This window comes from Myodes glareolus, chromosome 3 (genome assembly GCF_982192425.1).
Source record: "Myodes glareolus chromosome 3, mMyoGla1.1, whole genome shotgun sequence".
Classification (NCBI taxonomy): domain Eukaryota; kingdom Metazoa; phylum Chordata; class Mammalia; order Rodentia; family Cricetidae; genus Myodes; species Myodes glareolus.
In genome coordinates, this window is record NC_142028.1 from 53,479,815 (window position 1) to 53,498,857 (window position 19,043).

General features: G+C 41.4%; 1 pseudogene; it reads right to left on the reverse strand.

Moving 5' to 3' along the window:
- Positions 1-3,158: 3,158 nt before the first annotated feature.
- LOC125403159 (histone H2A.V pseudogene) lies at positions 3,159-3,597 on the reverse strand (annotated as a pseudogene).
- Positions 3,598-19,043: the final 15,446 nt, after the last annotated feature.

A 19,043-nucleotide genomic window follows, 5' to 3' on the forward strand; every position in this document is an offset into this window, starting at 1 on the left:
AGGCAGGCTCGCTCCTGGGAAAAACAGCCTTTTTCACCTTTTATTAGGACTGCACTCAGACCTTCTCCCTGCTCATGGGTGATGAGCTTGCAATGAGGTCTGATGGCTCTCTAAACCTCTCCATTTCCCCTGATAAACATAGGCTCATTTACTCATATCTTAGCATTTGCTTCTCAAAGGACTCAAAAATGCAGGGAACATGGGTCCTCAAGCTAAGCAAAGCAAGTTGCATGAAAGAAGGCCAAACTCATCAGGTCTTTTGGAACTGGAAGAAGTCGCTGTCTAGTTATCTGAGCCTCAGAGACTTCCTTGGAGAATTTTAATATGTTGTCATTCCTTGCATTTGCATCCTTGATAGACATTATGTAGGAAGCATGGCTGTGCTGAGTTAGCAGTGTCTTCCACAGCACAGGCCATTAGGGCAGAGCAGATGATTTGCTATCACTCTTTAAACCTGTCCGCCGGAACTAAGAGTAAAAGGGTTGTTGTAATGAGGCCAAGGGTGCCGTTCAGCTGCTAGAGTGCTTGTCTGGCACCCACACGGCCTTGTGTTCCATTCTCAGCACTGCATAAACAAACAAGCAAGCAAACAAGGGACAAACACAGCCATAGTGGAGCATACCTGAAATCCTAACACTTGGGGGACAAAAGCAAGAGGGTCAGAAATTTAAGATCTTGTCTCAAAGTGAGTATAATGCCAGCCTAGGCTATTTTTGTATGAGACCATGTCTCAACAAAAGAAATCTAAAGAGAAAGGTGTTGACCAGGGTTTCTGTCCTGCCAGGTCCCATATCCATTTAGTCCCAAATAAACACACAGAGGCTTACATTAATTATAAACTGATTGGCCTATTATCTCAGGCTTCATATTAACTCTTATAAATTATATTAGCCCATACTTCTTGCCTGTGTTAGCCATGTGGCTTGGTACCATTGTCGGCGAGGCAGTCACATCTTGCTTTCTCTGTGTCTGGCTTCCTCTCTGTCTGAGTGACAACTGCAGACTGAAACTTCCCACTTCCCAGAATTCTCGTTGCCCTGGCTCTACTTCCTGTCTTGTCTCCCCATCTATACTTCCTGCCTGGCTACTGGCCAATCAGTGTTTATTTAAAATACAAGTGACAGGGTACAGACTATTGTCCCACAGCAGAAAAAATCATGATGGTTTTAGGAAATCTACTGATTTCTGGGACTCCTTTGTCCTAAGGCAAGTTATGTGTTCTGTAGAGCAATGTAGCTTGCTCTCATGACTAGTCAACCTGCCCAGCATCTTCCCTCCTTGCACTTGCCACCCTCACTGCAAAGCAGACATTGTTTATCACTTCTAACTTTTTATTAGATAAAAATTTTAATGGCTTGTTAAGGAGATGCAGGTACATGACTTGACAAGTTTAATCAGGCAGTTCATGAAGAGCTATCAAGACCAACTCAATCTTCATCTACCCCTCAGAAGTAGCCTGCCTTTAATTCTCTGTTTACCTCCTCTAGGTATCATATTTTACACAGATGGATGACTCTTGACTCAATTGTTTCAGAGGTGTCCCCTGACTTCACTGTTCACTGCACAAGGCTTTGTCTTACCACTGTTCCTGCCATTTTCTTTTTTCTCAACATTTCAGCATAGACTTCATTTCCCTGAGTCAATGTTGATATTGGTATAGAGATGAAAACATGACTCCGCTCAACAGAATCACGCCTCCTTTTGTTTATAATTACACAGCCCTGCTGAAGTTAATGGACACTATGTATTACTAGTATATTATAAGTCATAATGATTTTCTTTGTTCCTGGAGCCCTCAAGGTTTAGGCCATTCATTCTTCTGATGCCACTCAAGGCAAACTATTCCCTTAGCTGTCTGAGATGCATTCTTAGGCTGTTGTTCTGCCAATTTTTTGAGATAACACGCTATCTTCCAACATCCCATATTTCCTGCCCTCTCGGTCTTCTCTTATAGCCTGACCACTCTTATTTGGTAGTGATCTTTGGCCACTTTGCTTTTTGCTTCACTTTCTTCCAGTTGCTTCTAAGCATAAGACTAGGGAAGAAACGGACTCATTGAGTACTAGACTATGAGAGAATGCTTTTGGTCCATCTTTCCATTTGCTGTGGTAGTGTGTCACTCAGCTTTCCATCATTTTAGTAAAACCCTCAAGTAATAAATTTACAAAGAGAAAGGCTGTATTTCGGCTCACTGCCTTGGAGAGTTTAGTCTACGATTACTCGATGTTATTACTTCTGGGTCTGTGGGTAGGCAACCATCACATCAGGCAGTGTGTGATGGAGCAAAGCCACTCATTTCAGGACCAAGAAACAAGTAAAAATGAGAAGGAAAGTCTGGTGTTTTGTTATGCTATTCATATTCATGGTCCCAATGGCCTAAAAATGCCCCATTAGATGCTACCCCTAAAGATTCACACACATGATCCCAAACGCCTAAAGAATCCCCATTAGAGGCTACCTCTAAATCCTCTGCTGTGTCCCGGAAATAGCAGCCAGGCCTTAGGGACAGTTCACACTCAGACCTCAGATGAAAACTGCATATTTCTGTAGAGAACTCTACAATCTAGGACTAAATCTAAACCTGGGGAGGAAAAGACTTTCTCTTCATTATTTAAAATGTATTTTTCTAAGGTTGCTGTTGAAAAATCTAATGTTATTTCCTTTCCTGTTTTGCTTTTTCTTTTATGAAAGCTTTAGGAACCCTTTTCTTGTTGCTTGGTGCTTGGAATTTCCTACACTGCCCCTCGGTGCCATCTTAACTTGGATGCTGAGTACAGACAGCTGGACAGAGGTTTAGTGGGAAGAGCTCTTACTTGTTTTTATGTATCCCTTGGTAATTCCATACATGGACACAATGTATTTAGATAGTACCCACCCACTGCCCCTCCAGTGCCTCCCCATTTCCAAACTTCAAGGGGGCAACTTTTTAAAAAATATTCTAAAAAATGTTTCATCAATTCTATTTCTGTATAAAACACAGCAAAGAAACCTAGCCAATCCAAACACAGCTATTACCATAGGGAAAGGGACTTACCAAACTTCGCGAGTCTAAAAACATACCAATGTTTCTTTTATCTTGTCTACAGAAATTGTCTGTGCTTTTCCATTGAACTGTTCTTAAAGATCCCATACATCCCCACTGGTGTCCTTCGTCCAGGTTACAGACAGTGAAGAAGAGCAGGCTGTCTAAAACATTTCCTAAACAGTTTTTTTTTTTTTTTTTGCTCTCCCTTCTTTCTAATCAGAGATTTGGAGGTGTATGGGATCTCACTGAATCCAGCTATGGTAGTCTTGATAAATGAATCCAACTCTTCCTCTCCTCGGATAGCGAACCGCAAGTGACCTGGAGTTGTGTGCTTTACTTTGAGAACCTTGGAAGCATTACCTGCCAACCAAGCACCTCAGCTGTGAGGTTCTCCCAAATTACGCCTTTGTACCCAGCAGCTGTGGCACCCACCTGCCCATGGCTTGTGGTGTGAGTCTTCAGGTGTCTGTGGATGTCACCCTCAGAAAACCTGTAGCCCAGCTCTCTGTGACTGAAACACCACCATAGCCTTGGCCCTTTCCACTGCCTTTTTGTGTTCTGCCTCCAGTCATGATCTTGACCATGCAATACCCACCCAAAGGTTCACCTCTTAACATTAACAGTTGTAATGGGTTAAAAAGAAAAGAAAAGAAAACAGGAGTAAGTTGAATTATGTCTGCAATAGAAACATCAGCCCATTGTATGGTTATAATCAGATTTTGTACTTTAATTTCCCAACTGTCCAGACCCAAATAATCACACAGAAACAATATTAATTATAATACTGTATGGCCAATGACTCAGCCATATTCCTAGCTAAACCTTACATCTTAATCCATTTCTATTAATCTACATATCACCACGAAGCTGTGGCTTACTGGTAATATTCTGGCATCTTTCTCCTTTGGCAGCTATATGGCGTCTCTTTGACTCTGCTTACTCTCTGTATTATCTCTGTTCAGACTTCCTGCCTGGCTTTATTCTGCTAAACTGTTGGTCAAAACAGCTTTATTCAACCAATAAAAGCAACACATATACAGAAGGACATCACATGGTAAATCTCAGAAGGGAAAAGCACCCATGGGAGAAATGCAGGGCCTTCATGCCCTGGACATGCACCCATGTCCAATCCGGAGATTGGACAACAGTTGGTTCTCCATCTCTGTTGGCGGAAGGCTGCTTGTTCATTCCTGGCTGCCCACACCACAAAATAATCACACAGAAACTATATTATTTGCAAAACTGTTTGGTCAATAGCTTATGTGTACTTCTGGCTAACTCTTATATTTTAAATTAACCCATTTCTATTAATCTGTGTATTGCCACATGGCTGTGGCCTACTAGTAAGGTTCCAGCTGGCAGCTTGCATCTTTCTCCTCTGGCGGCTCCATGGTTTCTCTCTGACTCTGCTTTCTTTCTCCCAGCATTCAGTTTAGTTTTCCTGCCTAGCTCTAGTCTGGTAAGCCACTGGCCGAAACAGCTTTATTCATTAGCCAATAAAAGCAACACATACAGAAGGATTTCCCACACCAGATCTCTACAAAAGAGCCTGAACCTGGGTAGAGAGTCGTCTTTGGGTCATCAGTTACTAACCTGGCTCTGATAAAAAGGAAATAAGCATTTTGTTCCTGAGGAGAAATGACAGTACCCAACTACATTTACTCTGATACAAGTCTTATTTTAACCTTTATACTTATACTTTCTTTGTTTTGAGTAGTTGTGACTTTAACTTGGAGATTTTTTTTTCTTTTGGTGTGTTTGTTCTTTATTTCCTCTCCTTCCATTTCTTTGTTTTGTTCAAATTAGGTCTTGCTTCCCACCCCAGGACTGAACTATTCGTACTTTTTCTATTGGCTATTTCTTGGTTAATTTGGCTTATAATTTGAGATATTTCCTCAATTTCTTTTTTCGATACACCTGCTATGGTTGTGCAGTAGCTTGGTAAGTCCTAAAGATACGAGAGAAGTGCCAGTTATATCTGCTTTTCTGATTAATCATAGACGCATCCTGTGATGTTCTTTTGTGAGACTTTGGAGGAAGGCTATGTAATAAAAACATGCGGTCTATCTGCCATGTGACCCACAAGCCATCAGTGGCTGTCAGTCCACTACTGCTTCCCTTTAGATCACTCACATCAAGTGTAATCAGACAACCCCATTAACTCAAAGTGAAAGCAGGCAAGGCCATGGTGTTTAACAAGACTCTCAAGGCCTTGGACTAATGGAACACTTTATAAGCTGAGAAATCTCGAAACAGATGATAAAGTTGAATGCTTTCAGAGGCCATAGGTCTGCTTCATTACAAGATGCATTAGATGAGTCTTCCATCGATTCTGACTTACTTGTGTGTTCAGAGGACTGCTAGCATCCCCATTTCAGAACCCCTAGGGTATATCTTTTCTGCTTGTGTCTATAAGAACAAGAGAACTTACAGAAAGTCTCTTTTCCTCTTCAGTGTTTTGTCTTTTCCCCTCTTTCCTTCTTCCTCCCTCTTCCCAGATGAATGGAGGTTGGAATTTCTGTTCTCTCCATAGCTCCAAGTCCTCTCAATATATCCAGGTATTTCCTCAGATTAATCTCAAGGGGCCCTCACTCTCACTAACCAGACAATCTATACTGTTCCTAAGGCAATCCTTTACCTGCTTTAAAACCTACTTCTTCAGGATTCCAACACAGACTGACAATCAGCAGCTCGCCGGGAATCCTCCAGGACTCCAGTCTTAGGATAGGACTGTAGAGACATTCTTCCTCCTGAGCTGAACAGTTGAATTCTTGGCCTTTTTGTCATGAGATGGCCACTGCTAACCAAACCACAGCCAGTAAGTCCAGCTAATCAATCTCCTTCTTCTTCTCCTCTTCCTCCTCCTGCTCCCTCCCCCTGCTATCCTTTAGAGAATCCTCGCTCTCACACATGTGCACACAAATACATCCAATTACACATATATTTTCCAAGTGTTCACACCACACACACACACACACACACACACGAAACACAGAAAAAAAGAACGGAGTTTCCTTTCCTGCTTTGGTTACAGCATGGTGAGTGCTTTATGTCTTAAACAGGCATGAATAATGTAACTTGAAATTTTAGGCTCTTATATGGAGACAGTGACTAAAAGGTCTTGGAGCTCAGACTTCGCAGCGGAACTTTAGCTCCAAATCTTCAAATGACCTGTTTCTGTGCATTCAAGAGAGGGACCCCTGCAACTCTGAGGCTTTGTTCTCTTCCTGACCCAAAGGACAGGCTTCAGGAATGCTGGGACAATTGGCAGTTTGACCAATTTGCGACTGACAATGGCTTTCCAGTCTGTAGGGTTCAAAAGATGAGTGATAACGAGGAGCCTTCTAATGACCGTGGCTTCGGCCTTGTCACATTGCGACTCTTTCCACGAGACATAGCTAATTGCTTCTCTCAAGGAGAGAAATTTAGAAAGGCCCAGAAAAGAAAACACTGAACTCAGCTAAGAGTATTTTTTAAACTATTTTTCTTCATGGCACTCTTACATTTAAACCTTCTGCTTCCCTATTCCTGTGTTAGACGGAGGGGTCTTTGTCCTTCCTCTTCTTGACTACTAAGCCATCTCTCTCCAGCCCCAACATTCACTCACCCATTAATCAAGGGAGAGCCCCATTACCTAATCACCTTCCTCTAGGCCCTATTGCTTAAGGTTCCAAGACATAAACCTTCACCTTTGGGGAACATACTCAAGTCATGTCAACCCACAGCATATGCTGATGATGCAGTTTAATGTAAAGCCCAGGTCTCCGAAGGCACCTGCCACCGAGGACCACTGTATTTGTTTCTAGTATCTGTCACTGCCAGCCAAAGGTCCAAAGCCTATTAGCCCAAAGCAAAGATGATTCCTTATTCCAAATCAATTCTTGAATCGACTAAGCTTAGCTGACATCGTGCAAGGCGGCCCCTCCTACTCTACCTCTGCCCACAACCTGCAATAGTCTAGCTGAGCTGCCTCCCAGAGTAACCTGACTCCAAGAGGCCAAGCCTCGACTTCAAGCCTCAACCTGCACAGTATTAATGTCTCATTGGCTGAGCAAATTACATGATTATTAAGCATACTCAATGTGCATGGAGAGAACCATGTAACGAAGGGAGGACCAGAGCCATGGACAGGTGAAACAGAACACGTATTAGTACTGAACCCCAAGACTTTGACTATGCCACCTCATAACCACTTCACGTTACTATTTTTTTATAATTTATTTTTCTTTTCTTCTCTCTCTCTCTCTCTCTCTCTCTCTCTCTCTCTCTCTCTCCCTCTTTTCTTTTCTTTCTTTTTTTTTTAAGACAGGATTTCTCCGTGTAACAGCATTGGTTATCCTGGAACTTGCTTCATAGACCCGGCTGGCCTCTAATTCACAGAGATCTGCCTACCTCTGCCTCTCGTGTGCCAGGATTAAGGGCATGTGCCCCCACTGCCTGCTAATTTGTTTATTTTTACTTTCTGCGCATTGGTGTTTTGCCTGCATGCATGTCTGTGTGACAATGCTGGATCCCCTGGAATTATAGACAGTTGTGAGCTGCCACATGGGTCCTGGGAATTGAACCTTGGTCCTCTGGAAGAGTAGGCAGTACTCTTAAATCACAGAGACATCCCTCCAACCCCTCATGCTGCTACTTTTATTTGGGCATCACTATTTTCAAAATTAGAAATAAAATTTTACCTCAGCTATCTCTAATCATTTTCTACTTACTTGCCTAAAATATTTCACCCTGTGCCCTTCCTTTTTCATAAACACTCCTACCTTGTTTGGGTATTGAGAGGGGAATACCCAGGGCATCCGAAGTCCCTGGGCCATGCTTACCGCCCAGGAGCCTTGTTCCTCTGCCCAAGGAATCACTTGTATCTTGTTTCATGGGTAAAACAGTGAACAATCCAATCAAAGCCAAGGTCCTTGACTTCACCTACCTCACCCTCAATTACGGGTATTGGGCCCAGAGTCTGGACCCCCTACCCCTCAAACCACCAATAGACCAAATCTGATGCAAAACAATCGTTTTAATTCCGAGTTAACTCGGATACTCCTAACGACTAACGACACAGGTGGTGAAAGAGGGGAAAGCCGAGGCTGCAGTGGGGCAGGACATTTATTGGAGGTCATGTAATGGGGTGGGGGTGGGAGTCTGGGACACAGTCTCAGGATTGGAGACTTCCAGGCTGGGGGAACCTGTCCTGCGCTGCTGATGGATCAACTGAAGCTGCTGAAATGTTGCTATCCGTGAGGGGGAGGGGTAACGGGGGGGGGGGGGGGGGGGACACGGACAGGATCGGACGGGATGGGGGACGGGGGACAGGACGGGAAGACGAAACACGGGGGTGTGTTACTGCATTCCACCATTATCAGTAATCCAGAGCCTGCCAGCTAACTTCTGATTGTGCCACCACTGCCTGCTAATTTGTTACCATAAGGATTCTGACAGTTTCTTCTCAGTCATTAGGGCAAGGTATGTGTGTGGAGTGGGGGGGCTCAGCAAGTCCTGCTGAGTCGGGGGGGGGGGTGCATACATTTTGTTGGGTCTTTTCTGCAGTCTGTTGTGGCTGACAAAGTGGGAGGGAATGGGTGAGGGCCTGGGGTCTTCAAAGGGTTAATCTCTTCCCTGAGTGTCCTTTACTCCATGTCCAACTCTTCAAGTTGCTGATTGTTTTTAGCTGACATTAAACAATTCCTGCTTCCTGACTTGTACCTACTTTTCAGTTTTTGCTCATTCTTCCACAAAAAAAAAAAAAACCCTACAAGAATACCTACTTTTCCCCCTTTGATTTCCTTTCCTTTCCCGTCTTTAAATTTTATTTTAGCTTAACGTTTCAGATGGGGTCTTTCTTGCTATGTAGTACATGCTGGTCTTGAAGTTATGATCCTCTTGCCTCAACCTTCCAAGCGCTAGGATCAAACACTGGACCACTACCCTAGGCTTCTGGTTCCCTGTCTTAGAGCAAGTCCACTCGCCTTCGGATCCTTTTCCAGTTCCTAGTTCCCACGAAGGCTGTGTGCTCACAGGCTCTAGTTTTGTCTCTGACCTCCAGGAAGACATTGCCAAGAAGATACTATCTAGCTTCACTGCTGGTTCAATGGCAATCAAATCCTCACGTACCTGTTCACATTTAAATTAATTAAATTTAAATAAAAATGTGCAATTCAGTTTCTCAGTCCCAAATGGCCAAAGGTCATGTAATGTGACTTAGTGAAGTTTCCTCCCTGCAGAAAAATCTCCCTGGTGTCTAGGTGCCTGACTATTCTTTAGAGTTTAATCATTGCTTCAGATTTTTGATTGACTTTTCCATTACTCATTCTCAGCCCTTTTAGTTCTTAAGCCTGATCCCAAGCCATGCAAACACTTCTCGTCCTAGAACCCTTTGAAGCTGGTCTTATCTTTGTGGCCTGAGTTGATCAAAAAGATTCCAGGGTAGGTTTATTGGCAGGGCTTCTGGACAAAAGAACGCTTGTACAGGATGCGTCCATGGAGTGATCAAGCCCCGCTCTTGGGCCACATGCCTCTTTGCCTGTGCTAACAGGAACATGCAGAAGTCTTGTCTAAGTCAACAGTGGCCATCTTGTTTAAATCTGTGGCAGCCATCTTGTACCATGAAGGAAATGCAGTGACTGTCTTACAAGACTACTCAGAATATTTAAATGTCTGAATGAGCCTGCTTATTCCTAAGAAACTTGCTATGTGGTTAATGACATTATTTTATGATTTAACAGTCTACTGCCTAACTTTATTTGTTATATAGCCCTTAAGCATTACTGATAATAAAATCATATTGGTCTCCCTTCCAAACAGTTTATGGTTACTGCTTTGAGTTCAAATGAGAAAATTTCTTATCATGTACTCAATATTATTTCTGTGAGATAAAATATATATATATTTTTTTAAATAATAATAAAAAGCAGAGAAACTTTTCTTATAATAATGTGGGATTTGGAAAAACTCTCACCTTATGTTCACTGTATACCCAGGAGAACTTATCTTAAAGTGCTTGTGTCTCAGAAGATGTATCTTAAACCAGACTTAAGTTGAAACACTCATGCAGACCCCAGCCTCTTATACCTGATGTCTTAGCTGGAACAGGAGCCTCCAGGTAGGATTTAGGATGTACAGGAGTTTGGAGTTGGCATCTATTTTTTTTTTATGGAAGGCAAAGTCATTGGTTTATGACTTAACTTTCCCATTATAATCAAGTTTAGAAAAAACTAGGTGTCGGAGAGATTTAGAAAAAAGAAAAATTGAGTCCTATTTGAGTATTTGGGAAGCTGCAGTGGAATTGTGTCTCCAGGACTGTGTCTTCTAATGAGAGTCTTTTCAATTCTGCACTTATGAGATGATAATTATTCATCCATCATGATTGAGGATTTGGAGTCTGAGATTCACCTGCAATATTTAGTATCCAGTGGAGCGCCATATCAACATGGAATTTATACAGCAGCTGGTGCCAGTCACAGCTAAGGTTGAAATTTCAATTTAATAAAGAGACCCCCAACTGAATATAACCATCTTGAAGGAAGTATACTTATCAAACAGCTTTCCATCAGTTCAAGAGAGGCACCTTAATTGGGAAGAGGGAGAACTGCACAGCAGTTTGCCACCATGCCAATTTCACATGAATAGAATCGCCCTGCTCTTTGGTACACATAGCCTTGCCTTATGTCATTAACTTGAAGGACCCCAACTCGTTTTAACCACAGTTATACCGTTTTGCAAAGGTTCACAAATAACAAGCTCAGAGCCTCCGGAATGCTGAACAAATAACAAACTCAGGGCCTCCGGAATGCTGAGCAAAGATACCTGAGGTTAGAGCAAGGACAGCCTTATCTGGCTGCAGGACAGGAGATTTATGGACTAAGTAGGAACAAAGACTTCAAGGGATGAAGAGAAGATTGTGAGGCCTGAGTCACGTATAAAGCGGGGCTCGTCACGAGTCAGGGGCTGTGTAATCAGACATCTGGTCGCCAGCCAGGAAAGGGGGGGCAGGATAGGAGGAACAGTAAACCGCTGAGTAGTCCCCTCATTGTTATTTAGGTTAAGAATTTACCACCCTGCATCTTGCTTCTGTAAACCTCGCTTTTTGCTCTCCTATAAGAACCCCTCACCCCCAACCTGTGGGCGCGCAAGTCCTCCGAGAGACTCTGTCGCCCCAGGTACCTGCGTATCCAATAAACCTCTTGCTGCTTGCATCCGGCTGCGTGTTTTCGACTGATCTCTGGGCACGGGGTCTCTCCCAAAGGAAGACGCCCACGGGAGTCTTTCAAACTGTATCGACATCTTCGGCATTGAGATGAGATCTTTGTTCAGTTGATAGACTATGATGTGGCCCCCTTCTAATTCACCTATTTCATTACACGAATAAGATGTAGACATCTAATCATTAAAGAAATCATATTGCTAGTATGAGTAGGACAGACTGACTTCTGAACAGTTCTTTCTGGACACAGTCTGACTTTGCCCGGCATACATGATCACAGCGACTGCTCCCCTAGTGGTGGTCTTGTCTTGTATAGTGTGACCTTGGCAGGCCAGCTCAGGGCTGGCTGTGAAATAAAACTGAGTAATAAACCCTAAGTTTGGCCTGCAGGCTCAGAAATGGCAGCGCATGCTCATCTTTGCATCTGAGCAGGAGTCAGTTCATAGCTCCAGATGGCAAGCCCAGGACGTGTGGCCTGGGAATCAGAGGAAGCTAAAGCTAAACCGAGACCAGAATGCAGAAAAGTGAGTGGCTCCCAGGTAAGGCTTTGCAGGGTTGGGTTTGATTGCTCTGAGTCTAATGAATCCAGTCCTACTGTTTTAGTAAATTCCTCCATTGTAGCTCAATGGTTCTATAACTTTCCCAGTCCAGATTCTGGGGCACTGGCTGACTGATTGTTAAAATTTCCTCTACAGATGCCTTCCTTCTCCAAAATGTCAAAAATACGTTAAGCGGGGATGTTGCTATGATATCTCCCTGATTCACCTGTAGCACATAGTAGGTAATTAGCAAACTTGGGTGTCTTAGCCGATTTTATTTTAGTGTATGGAAAAGCAGAGCGGGGGCTCCCAGGCTGGACCACAGCCTTGCGAGTTTCTCTCCTGAACGAGTCTAATCTTAGCCTCTGTGAAAGTGTGTCATGTTAGCAGCAACAGCACTTCCGTCTATATTTGTACCTGAAAGTTACACTAGAGAGGTGAGAAGGGAAGAGATACTGTTCTCCGCTTTTTAGCTCCAAGATGCACCCAAGACTGATCAATTCAAAAATTAATCTGCTGATGTGATGCCAGTGACAATTGGAAAGGAAGTCCTGAGAGTCATCGAAAGCTCTGCCCGGTACCCTGCTCATGCTTAGATCTGAGAATCATTCATCAAGCCTGGTGTGTGGGGGGTGATGAGTTGACATGTATGTGAATGAGTATTTCCCTGGACAGCTTATTATCAAAGATGTTAAAACTAAATAAGAGAATGCTGAGGTCACTTGATTCGTTTCCATTTTTTTTTTTTACAGCATCTGCCAATGTTCCCGATTGATGGAGGAGGGTTATCTGTCTATTGTGTTATTTTCATTGGTCAATAAAGAGACTGCCTTGGCCCCTTGATAGGACAGAAAATTAGGTAGGCGGAGTAAACAGAACAGAATGCTGGGAAGAGGGCTATGAGGCAGACGCCATGGAGCCAGCCACCAGGTCAGACATGCTGAATCTTTCCCGGTAAGCCACACCTCGTGGTGCTATACAGATTATTAGAAATGGGTTAATCAAGATGTGAGAGTTAGCCAGTAACTAACTCTCTAGAGATAATGGGCCAGGCAGTATTTAAATGAATACAACTTATGTGTTATTATTTCTGGGACTAAGCTAGCCGTGCAGGAGCTGGGCAGGATGAAAAGCAGGCCTGCCTGCAGCTCATCACTACACCCAATCTTGACCCAACATGAGTTCCCATTATATTCATGTATTGAATGTTTATGGCTGAATAACCAGTGGACAGCAAAGATCCAAAATAATGATGGATAGGTTATGTATACAGATAATATACACATTAACATTTTATAGTGTACCATTCAGATAATTATCTCCTTCAATTGGCTCCTTGATTGTGAGAGATAAGACCTGCTGTGCTCTGTTGTTTCTGGTTCTTGGGCTAGATCTGAAAACAACTCACCCACAAATGCACAGTGAAGACCAGCAGACCATGCCCCAGAGCCAAGAGCTTTCTTTTTCTAAGCCCTAGCCTTGCCTCTCTTCTCTGCTTGGAGATAGAACTGATGTGGGATTCCCCTCTGTATGCTGTGATTACCATTGGTTAATAAAGGAACTGCTTTGGGCCTACAGCAGAGCTATAGGGAAACAGAGTTTGGGGTGGGGAAACTAATGCTGGGAAACTAATGCTGGGAAAAAGAAGGGTGGAGTTAGAGAAAAGCCATGTAGACAGACACTGGAGCTTTAGTTGGTAAGCCACAGCCACAGCCACGTGGCAATACACAGATGAATAGAGATGGCTTAGTTTAGGATATGAGTTAGCCAGAAATACGCTTAGGCTATTGGCCAAACAGTATTGCAAATGATATGGTTTCTGTGTAATCATTTCCAGGCTGAGCATTCGGGAAACAAACAAGTGGCCTTATTCTAACACAGGACCAGGTTAGGCTTTGGAACGATGCATCAGAGATAGGTTTCCTAACCAGCTGTGTGTTAGATGCATGGCAGGACTGAAATTCACAGCTACTTTGAGACTCCACTCCCTTCTTCAAACACTGGAACAGTAATATGCTTATCCTACAGTGTCAAGTCAATAGTCTCAAACAAGAGTACTACTTTGGGATGAACTTTTCATATGACTCAATGAATGGCAGGCCATAAAGTAGACTTTCCCATAGATCCAGTTATTACAAATTCAGGTGTGTATGATATAATATGCAAAAACATAGAGGTGACCCTCTACCTTTACTCCAGACAGACTGACATAGGTTAGCACGGATCAAGCCATACTGGCTCTTTCCTCAACAAGAAAGTTTGCACAGGGCTCTTACAAGGAAGGTGACTATAGGCCACAAATTCCAGGCTTCTAGACACTGGGCATCTGGGACTATCAGAAAACAGCATAAGAGCTCACCTCCAAGTAGAGGCTGCCCTGTGCCAAGAATCTCATGATTGCCCTCTGTAGAAGGAAGCATGGCCTATGCTGGTATGAATAGTGAGAGGATGGGGGACACCAGGTCATACCTCCTGTGGTTGATCTTGTAAGTATTTTCTATCTCCAGAAAAGCACGTTTATGGAGCTCCTGAATTCACCCGCTTTGTCTAACAAGTAGAGAGAGCACAGATACGATCAGATCAGAGTAGGTAACTGAGGCACAGAGTCCTGTCATTGTCATCATTTTTAAAAGATTCAAGCCATGTTAGGCAAAGGTCTCAACCACTGAGCTACCCTACCCAACAATGATAGAGAACATTTATATTTGTGGCCCTGAACTTCTTTCTTAGATGGAGTCCTCCATCTGGGTAGTGGTAGCGCATGCCTTCAATACCAGCACTTAGGAGGCAGAGGCAGGCAGATCTCTGTGAGTTCCAGGATAGCCTGATCTAAAGTGAGTTCTAAGACAGCCCGAGCTGTTACACGGAGAAACTCTGACTCGAAAAACTAAACAAAGGAGTCCTCCAACTTGCACATATTTTTGGGTTCCTCAAAGTTGACAAGAGGAGAGAGAGAGAGTACCTGCTACAACCCAATTGATTTGTATGACAAAGAAATAAACCACAATCTGCAGGGAGGTAACTATCACTTTGCTTCACAACCAGCAACAGTGATATGAATTTTAATGTTCAGCTCTCCTTTCCTCCCTTCCTGGACTCTTCCTAAAGAAACAGATCACATTCCTGGGTAGTTTAGTGATTAGTTAAGTGCAAGTCCTTAGAGCCAGGTTAGACATATGTCACGTTCACTGCTCAATATCAAGGTTCTGCCTTTTGTCTCCTCAGATGCAGAGTGGGGTATGATAGCTACTTGGTGGTGCTCACTGCTGCAAGATTATGGATATTAATAAAAATATAAATAGTTTAAAAATAATAAAGTCTTTAAAGAGAGAATAAATTAATATTTGAAAAATAAGCCATTTAAAGATGGGAAATACCATAACATAGGGAATGTGGATCATATATAGTGCTTTGTTAACTTTAAATATTTTAATTTAAATTCTAATGAGAAAAGAATGACAGCTGAGAAGAGACAATGGGTAGCAGAAAAAAACTACTGAATTAAATCAGCCAGTCTACTTTAAGGATGTATTGACCTCAGAATGGAAACCAGGATATGTGTTACATTGGGGAAGAGGTTTTGCTTTTGTTTCCACAGAATAAGAAGCACTATGGATACCCTCAAGATTAATAAAGATTAAATTCAAACCTTTTGATTAGTAGAGGTGATAGTTAATCAAACAGCATGGTCGTTCAATCTAAACTAATTTATAAGGCTAACAAATGTCTTTCATTTGATCAGATATAGCCTGCCAAAAGGGAAAATTACCCAAAGTTAAAACTGGTGCAGGATTTTGTTTTTGTCTTTCCAAGAGAATAAAGGCATCCAACTAAGAAATCCAAAAACCACTAGACAAAAGAAACATCTGAAAAAAAAAACCATACAAATCATCCAGAAAAAAAAAATGTATCAAGAAAAAGAGTAAATTGGCCTAATGGTATAGCACATTTCCAACATGACAAAAATTTCATAAATCTTCCAAAATTTTTTTTCTGCTGTTCTCTATAGACATATAAGGCAAATTGTCTTTTTGTAGTCCCTTATAAATTAAAGCTGGCTTTGGAGTTGGAGTGTAACTCTCTCCTTCTCTAAACCAAAGCATGTTAGTTAAAGAAAAATGTAAAATCTCTGTCTCATGTCAGAAGAGCCACCTGATATGGGACAGAAGAAACCCAAATTAAGGGACTATTCTAGTGCCACTAATCTCATAATTCTTTGGTTTTATTTTGATGCTTTAAAACTTTTCTTAAGGTATAAATATCTCAAAATTTGTAAGATTAATATGTATGTGTGCATGCGCATGTGTGCACACGTATACAAACACACACACAAACTATCTGTCATGATATTAATGGTCATATAGAATACTAACTAATTCTAGAAACAAGCTTCATCTAGTTTCCTGTACATGATTCCATGCTTGAGTATGAAGCTAGTAACTTTTAAGCTTGGGCACCCTAGATATATTTAATAGTTTATGATCTTATAACCTCTCCAAGATCTGCTGCATATGATATTTAAATTGTTTAGGTTTTCTGCAGTGAACCATGATCATTTCTAATAGCAATTCAAAAGGATAATGGGACCCCACAATGACGGTTCCACCTGAATTATGGTAATGCCACTAAGCTGACACACAGCACCCAAAGATCAGCTTTGGACTATAAACTGCTCAGGACAATTTTAAGATAGTTAGCCCTGATGGTCTAGTCTCATAGACTCCTCTAGTCAGGACTTCAGATAAGCTCTGCACTTTTCCATAACACCAAGACTGGACAATGCTAGTTCACCTAGGATTTGATCTTTATCTCAATTTTCCCAGAGTCCTCTAAAGATGCCATAGCCCCCAAGACAACAGGAAATAATTTTAAGAACATGACGCCCACATTCCCAAGAGGTAGGGGGTAAGTAGCTTTTGGTCATTTGGTGGATTATGGATATCTGTCATTGTTTTTGGGGTGGGGGTAGTTACAAGTTGTTATTAGCCATGGTTAGGGAGGAAACTAAGCAAAGGAGATTAGATTTCAGGATCTGATAATGAAAAAAAAAGGATGGGGATATAGGAATGGTAGGATAAATGGGTAGATTATTGAATCTACTATTAAACTAAAAAAACAGTACTAGTCACAAGTATTACACATTGGTATGGGTTTTTATATATTGATACAAATTTAAGGCTATTTTTATACTGTAAATATGTTTCTCCTCTTGTTTAAGGTATTATACTTATGCAATTCATTTCACAATGTAATATAAATTTTTAGTCCTTGAAAGTTATTATTATAAACTATTTGGGATAATTAAGAAATACAGTAGTTAGCAGTAAATCATCTAACAATCAAATCTGTGGTCATGTTATATTTGTTTTCAAGTTCAAATAGATATATTTTAGACAGGTGATTTTCAAGCACTTTAGAGATCTACAGAATATGACATTTAAGATGTTTTAATAAAATAAGTTTTTTATATAGTGAGACATGTCTGTTCCTGGCAGCACCAATTTTCTTAATAAAAAGACGATGGCCATTGAAGAATCTCTATATGAAGTTTGTTTTCACTGTGGCAAAGTTAGCCACTGGGCAAAAAAAATCTGCCCTTGCCTTGCCTGCTGACAGTATGTTGTCCAAATCGGACAAGCAGGATACAAAATAAGGTGACTGCCAAACTTTGTCAAAACAAGGAAGGACAATCCTTCAAAATTCCTGCTTTACGGAAAAGTCTGTAAGATATTCTAAGCCTATATAGGTCAAAGATGGATGCACCAACTGCTAGTGACCTTGTCAGAGGAGAAGCAAGTGGCAATTGAAGTTCAGCCCATCAGGAGGCAAATTCCTGATGGGTGAATCTTAGATGGCCAAGGCCCCAGACCACAGACTTCAGAACATCTTTTGCTTCTGCTCTGCCTTTACATGTTTGAATCTGCTATCTTACTCTGATATCTGGCATGGTGTGATTGGGTATGGGGAGATCGTCACTGCCTTTGATGTAGTGTGTTTATCTCATGGAAACATCCCATTTTACTGGGCATTTTACCTGTGGATTACTATGAAGATGATTTATTCTTATGCTGTAATATCTAATTAATAGTAATAATGGTAGTTTAAATAAAGTTTTGATGATTGAAAATAAAAACAAGAAAGTGTCACACAGCTACAACACATAAGTTTTGTTTAAGGAGCTGTATAGACTGTGGCTTAGATTAATGATTAAGAAAAACAACTGAGTCCCAGTAACCCAGATAGTTTAAATTATTCTAACCTTAATGTTGGGGGATGTGTTCACAGGTTTCAGAGTGCATCAAAGTTGAAACAAAGCGTTGAAAATAACTTAAATTAGACTAAGATGTTTTTACCAAGTAGCTTTGCAGTGAAAAACCCAAGACAACCTAAAGTTTGGAAAAGCAGATAGTTGAATAAGGAACTTGTTAAGATCAGGAAAAAAGGACAAAGCAGCCCAATTATCATTAGCTGATGTGCCTTTCTTGATAGTATTGATTGATGACCAAAGGTGATGATTAATTCCTTTTACCCATTTCTGCCCCTCAATCTCCTGATATAAGAAACGATTGATGAGTGGGTATGTGCCTTAAAGATTTAAAGTAGAACTGACTGATTCCTTTTCATATATAAAATCTTAGATTTGTGATTCTTTTAAGAATACCTTTCACAATAAGTTGTTTATCTAAGAAAATGTTTTGAGGTCTAAAAGGATAGTTCTGGGTTTCTAATATAAGTTAGGATGAAAGTGAATTAGGTAAAAAAAAAAACTTTGGACTCACCAATAAAGAATAGATAATGAAGTATTTTCTCTGAAATTGTCAATTCAGAGACTGGATCTTGTGAGAATAATTCTTACCTGATAATTGTTCTTTTGTATGCAGTTTTATTGTGTTAGAGTTAAAACTTTCCCTTTTTATTTAGACAAAAAAGGGAAATATTCTGGGATATTTTGGTCACATTCGGACACTTCTTGAACTGCCAATACATTTTACCTTGAATCAGAGGGTGGAGATAGCTACCTGCAAACAAGAATTAGCCATAGAGTTTTTGGAGGACCCAGGGCATATAGAGAGACACAAGCACTAGTAGGGAGGGGCTTAGAAAGATACACAGGCCCTTTTGGATTGAGAAAGGAGGGGGATGGTCACTGGTCATTTCTCTACCACTTCTCTGATAAATTAGGATTTTACCCTGATATTTGACTCTTGAGTTTTATTTAATAATAGAAGAATATAAGTAATCACTTTAGAATAGCACTTGAGAAACCACACTGAGGGTT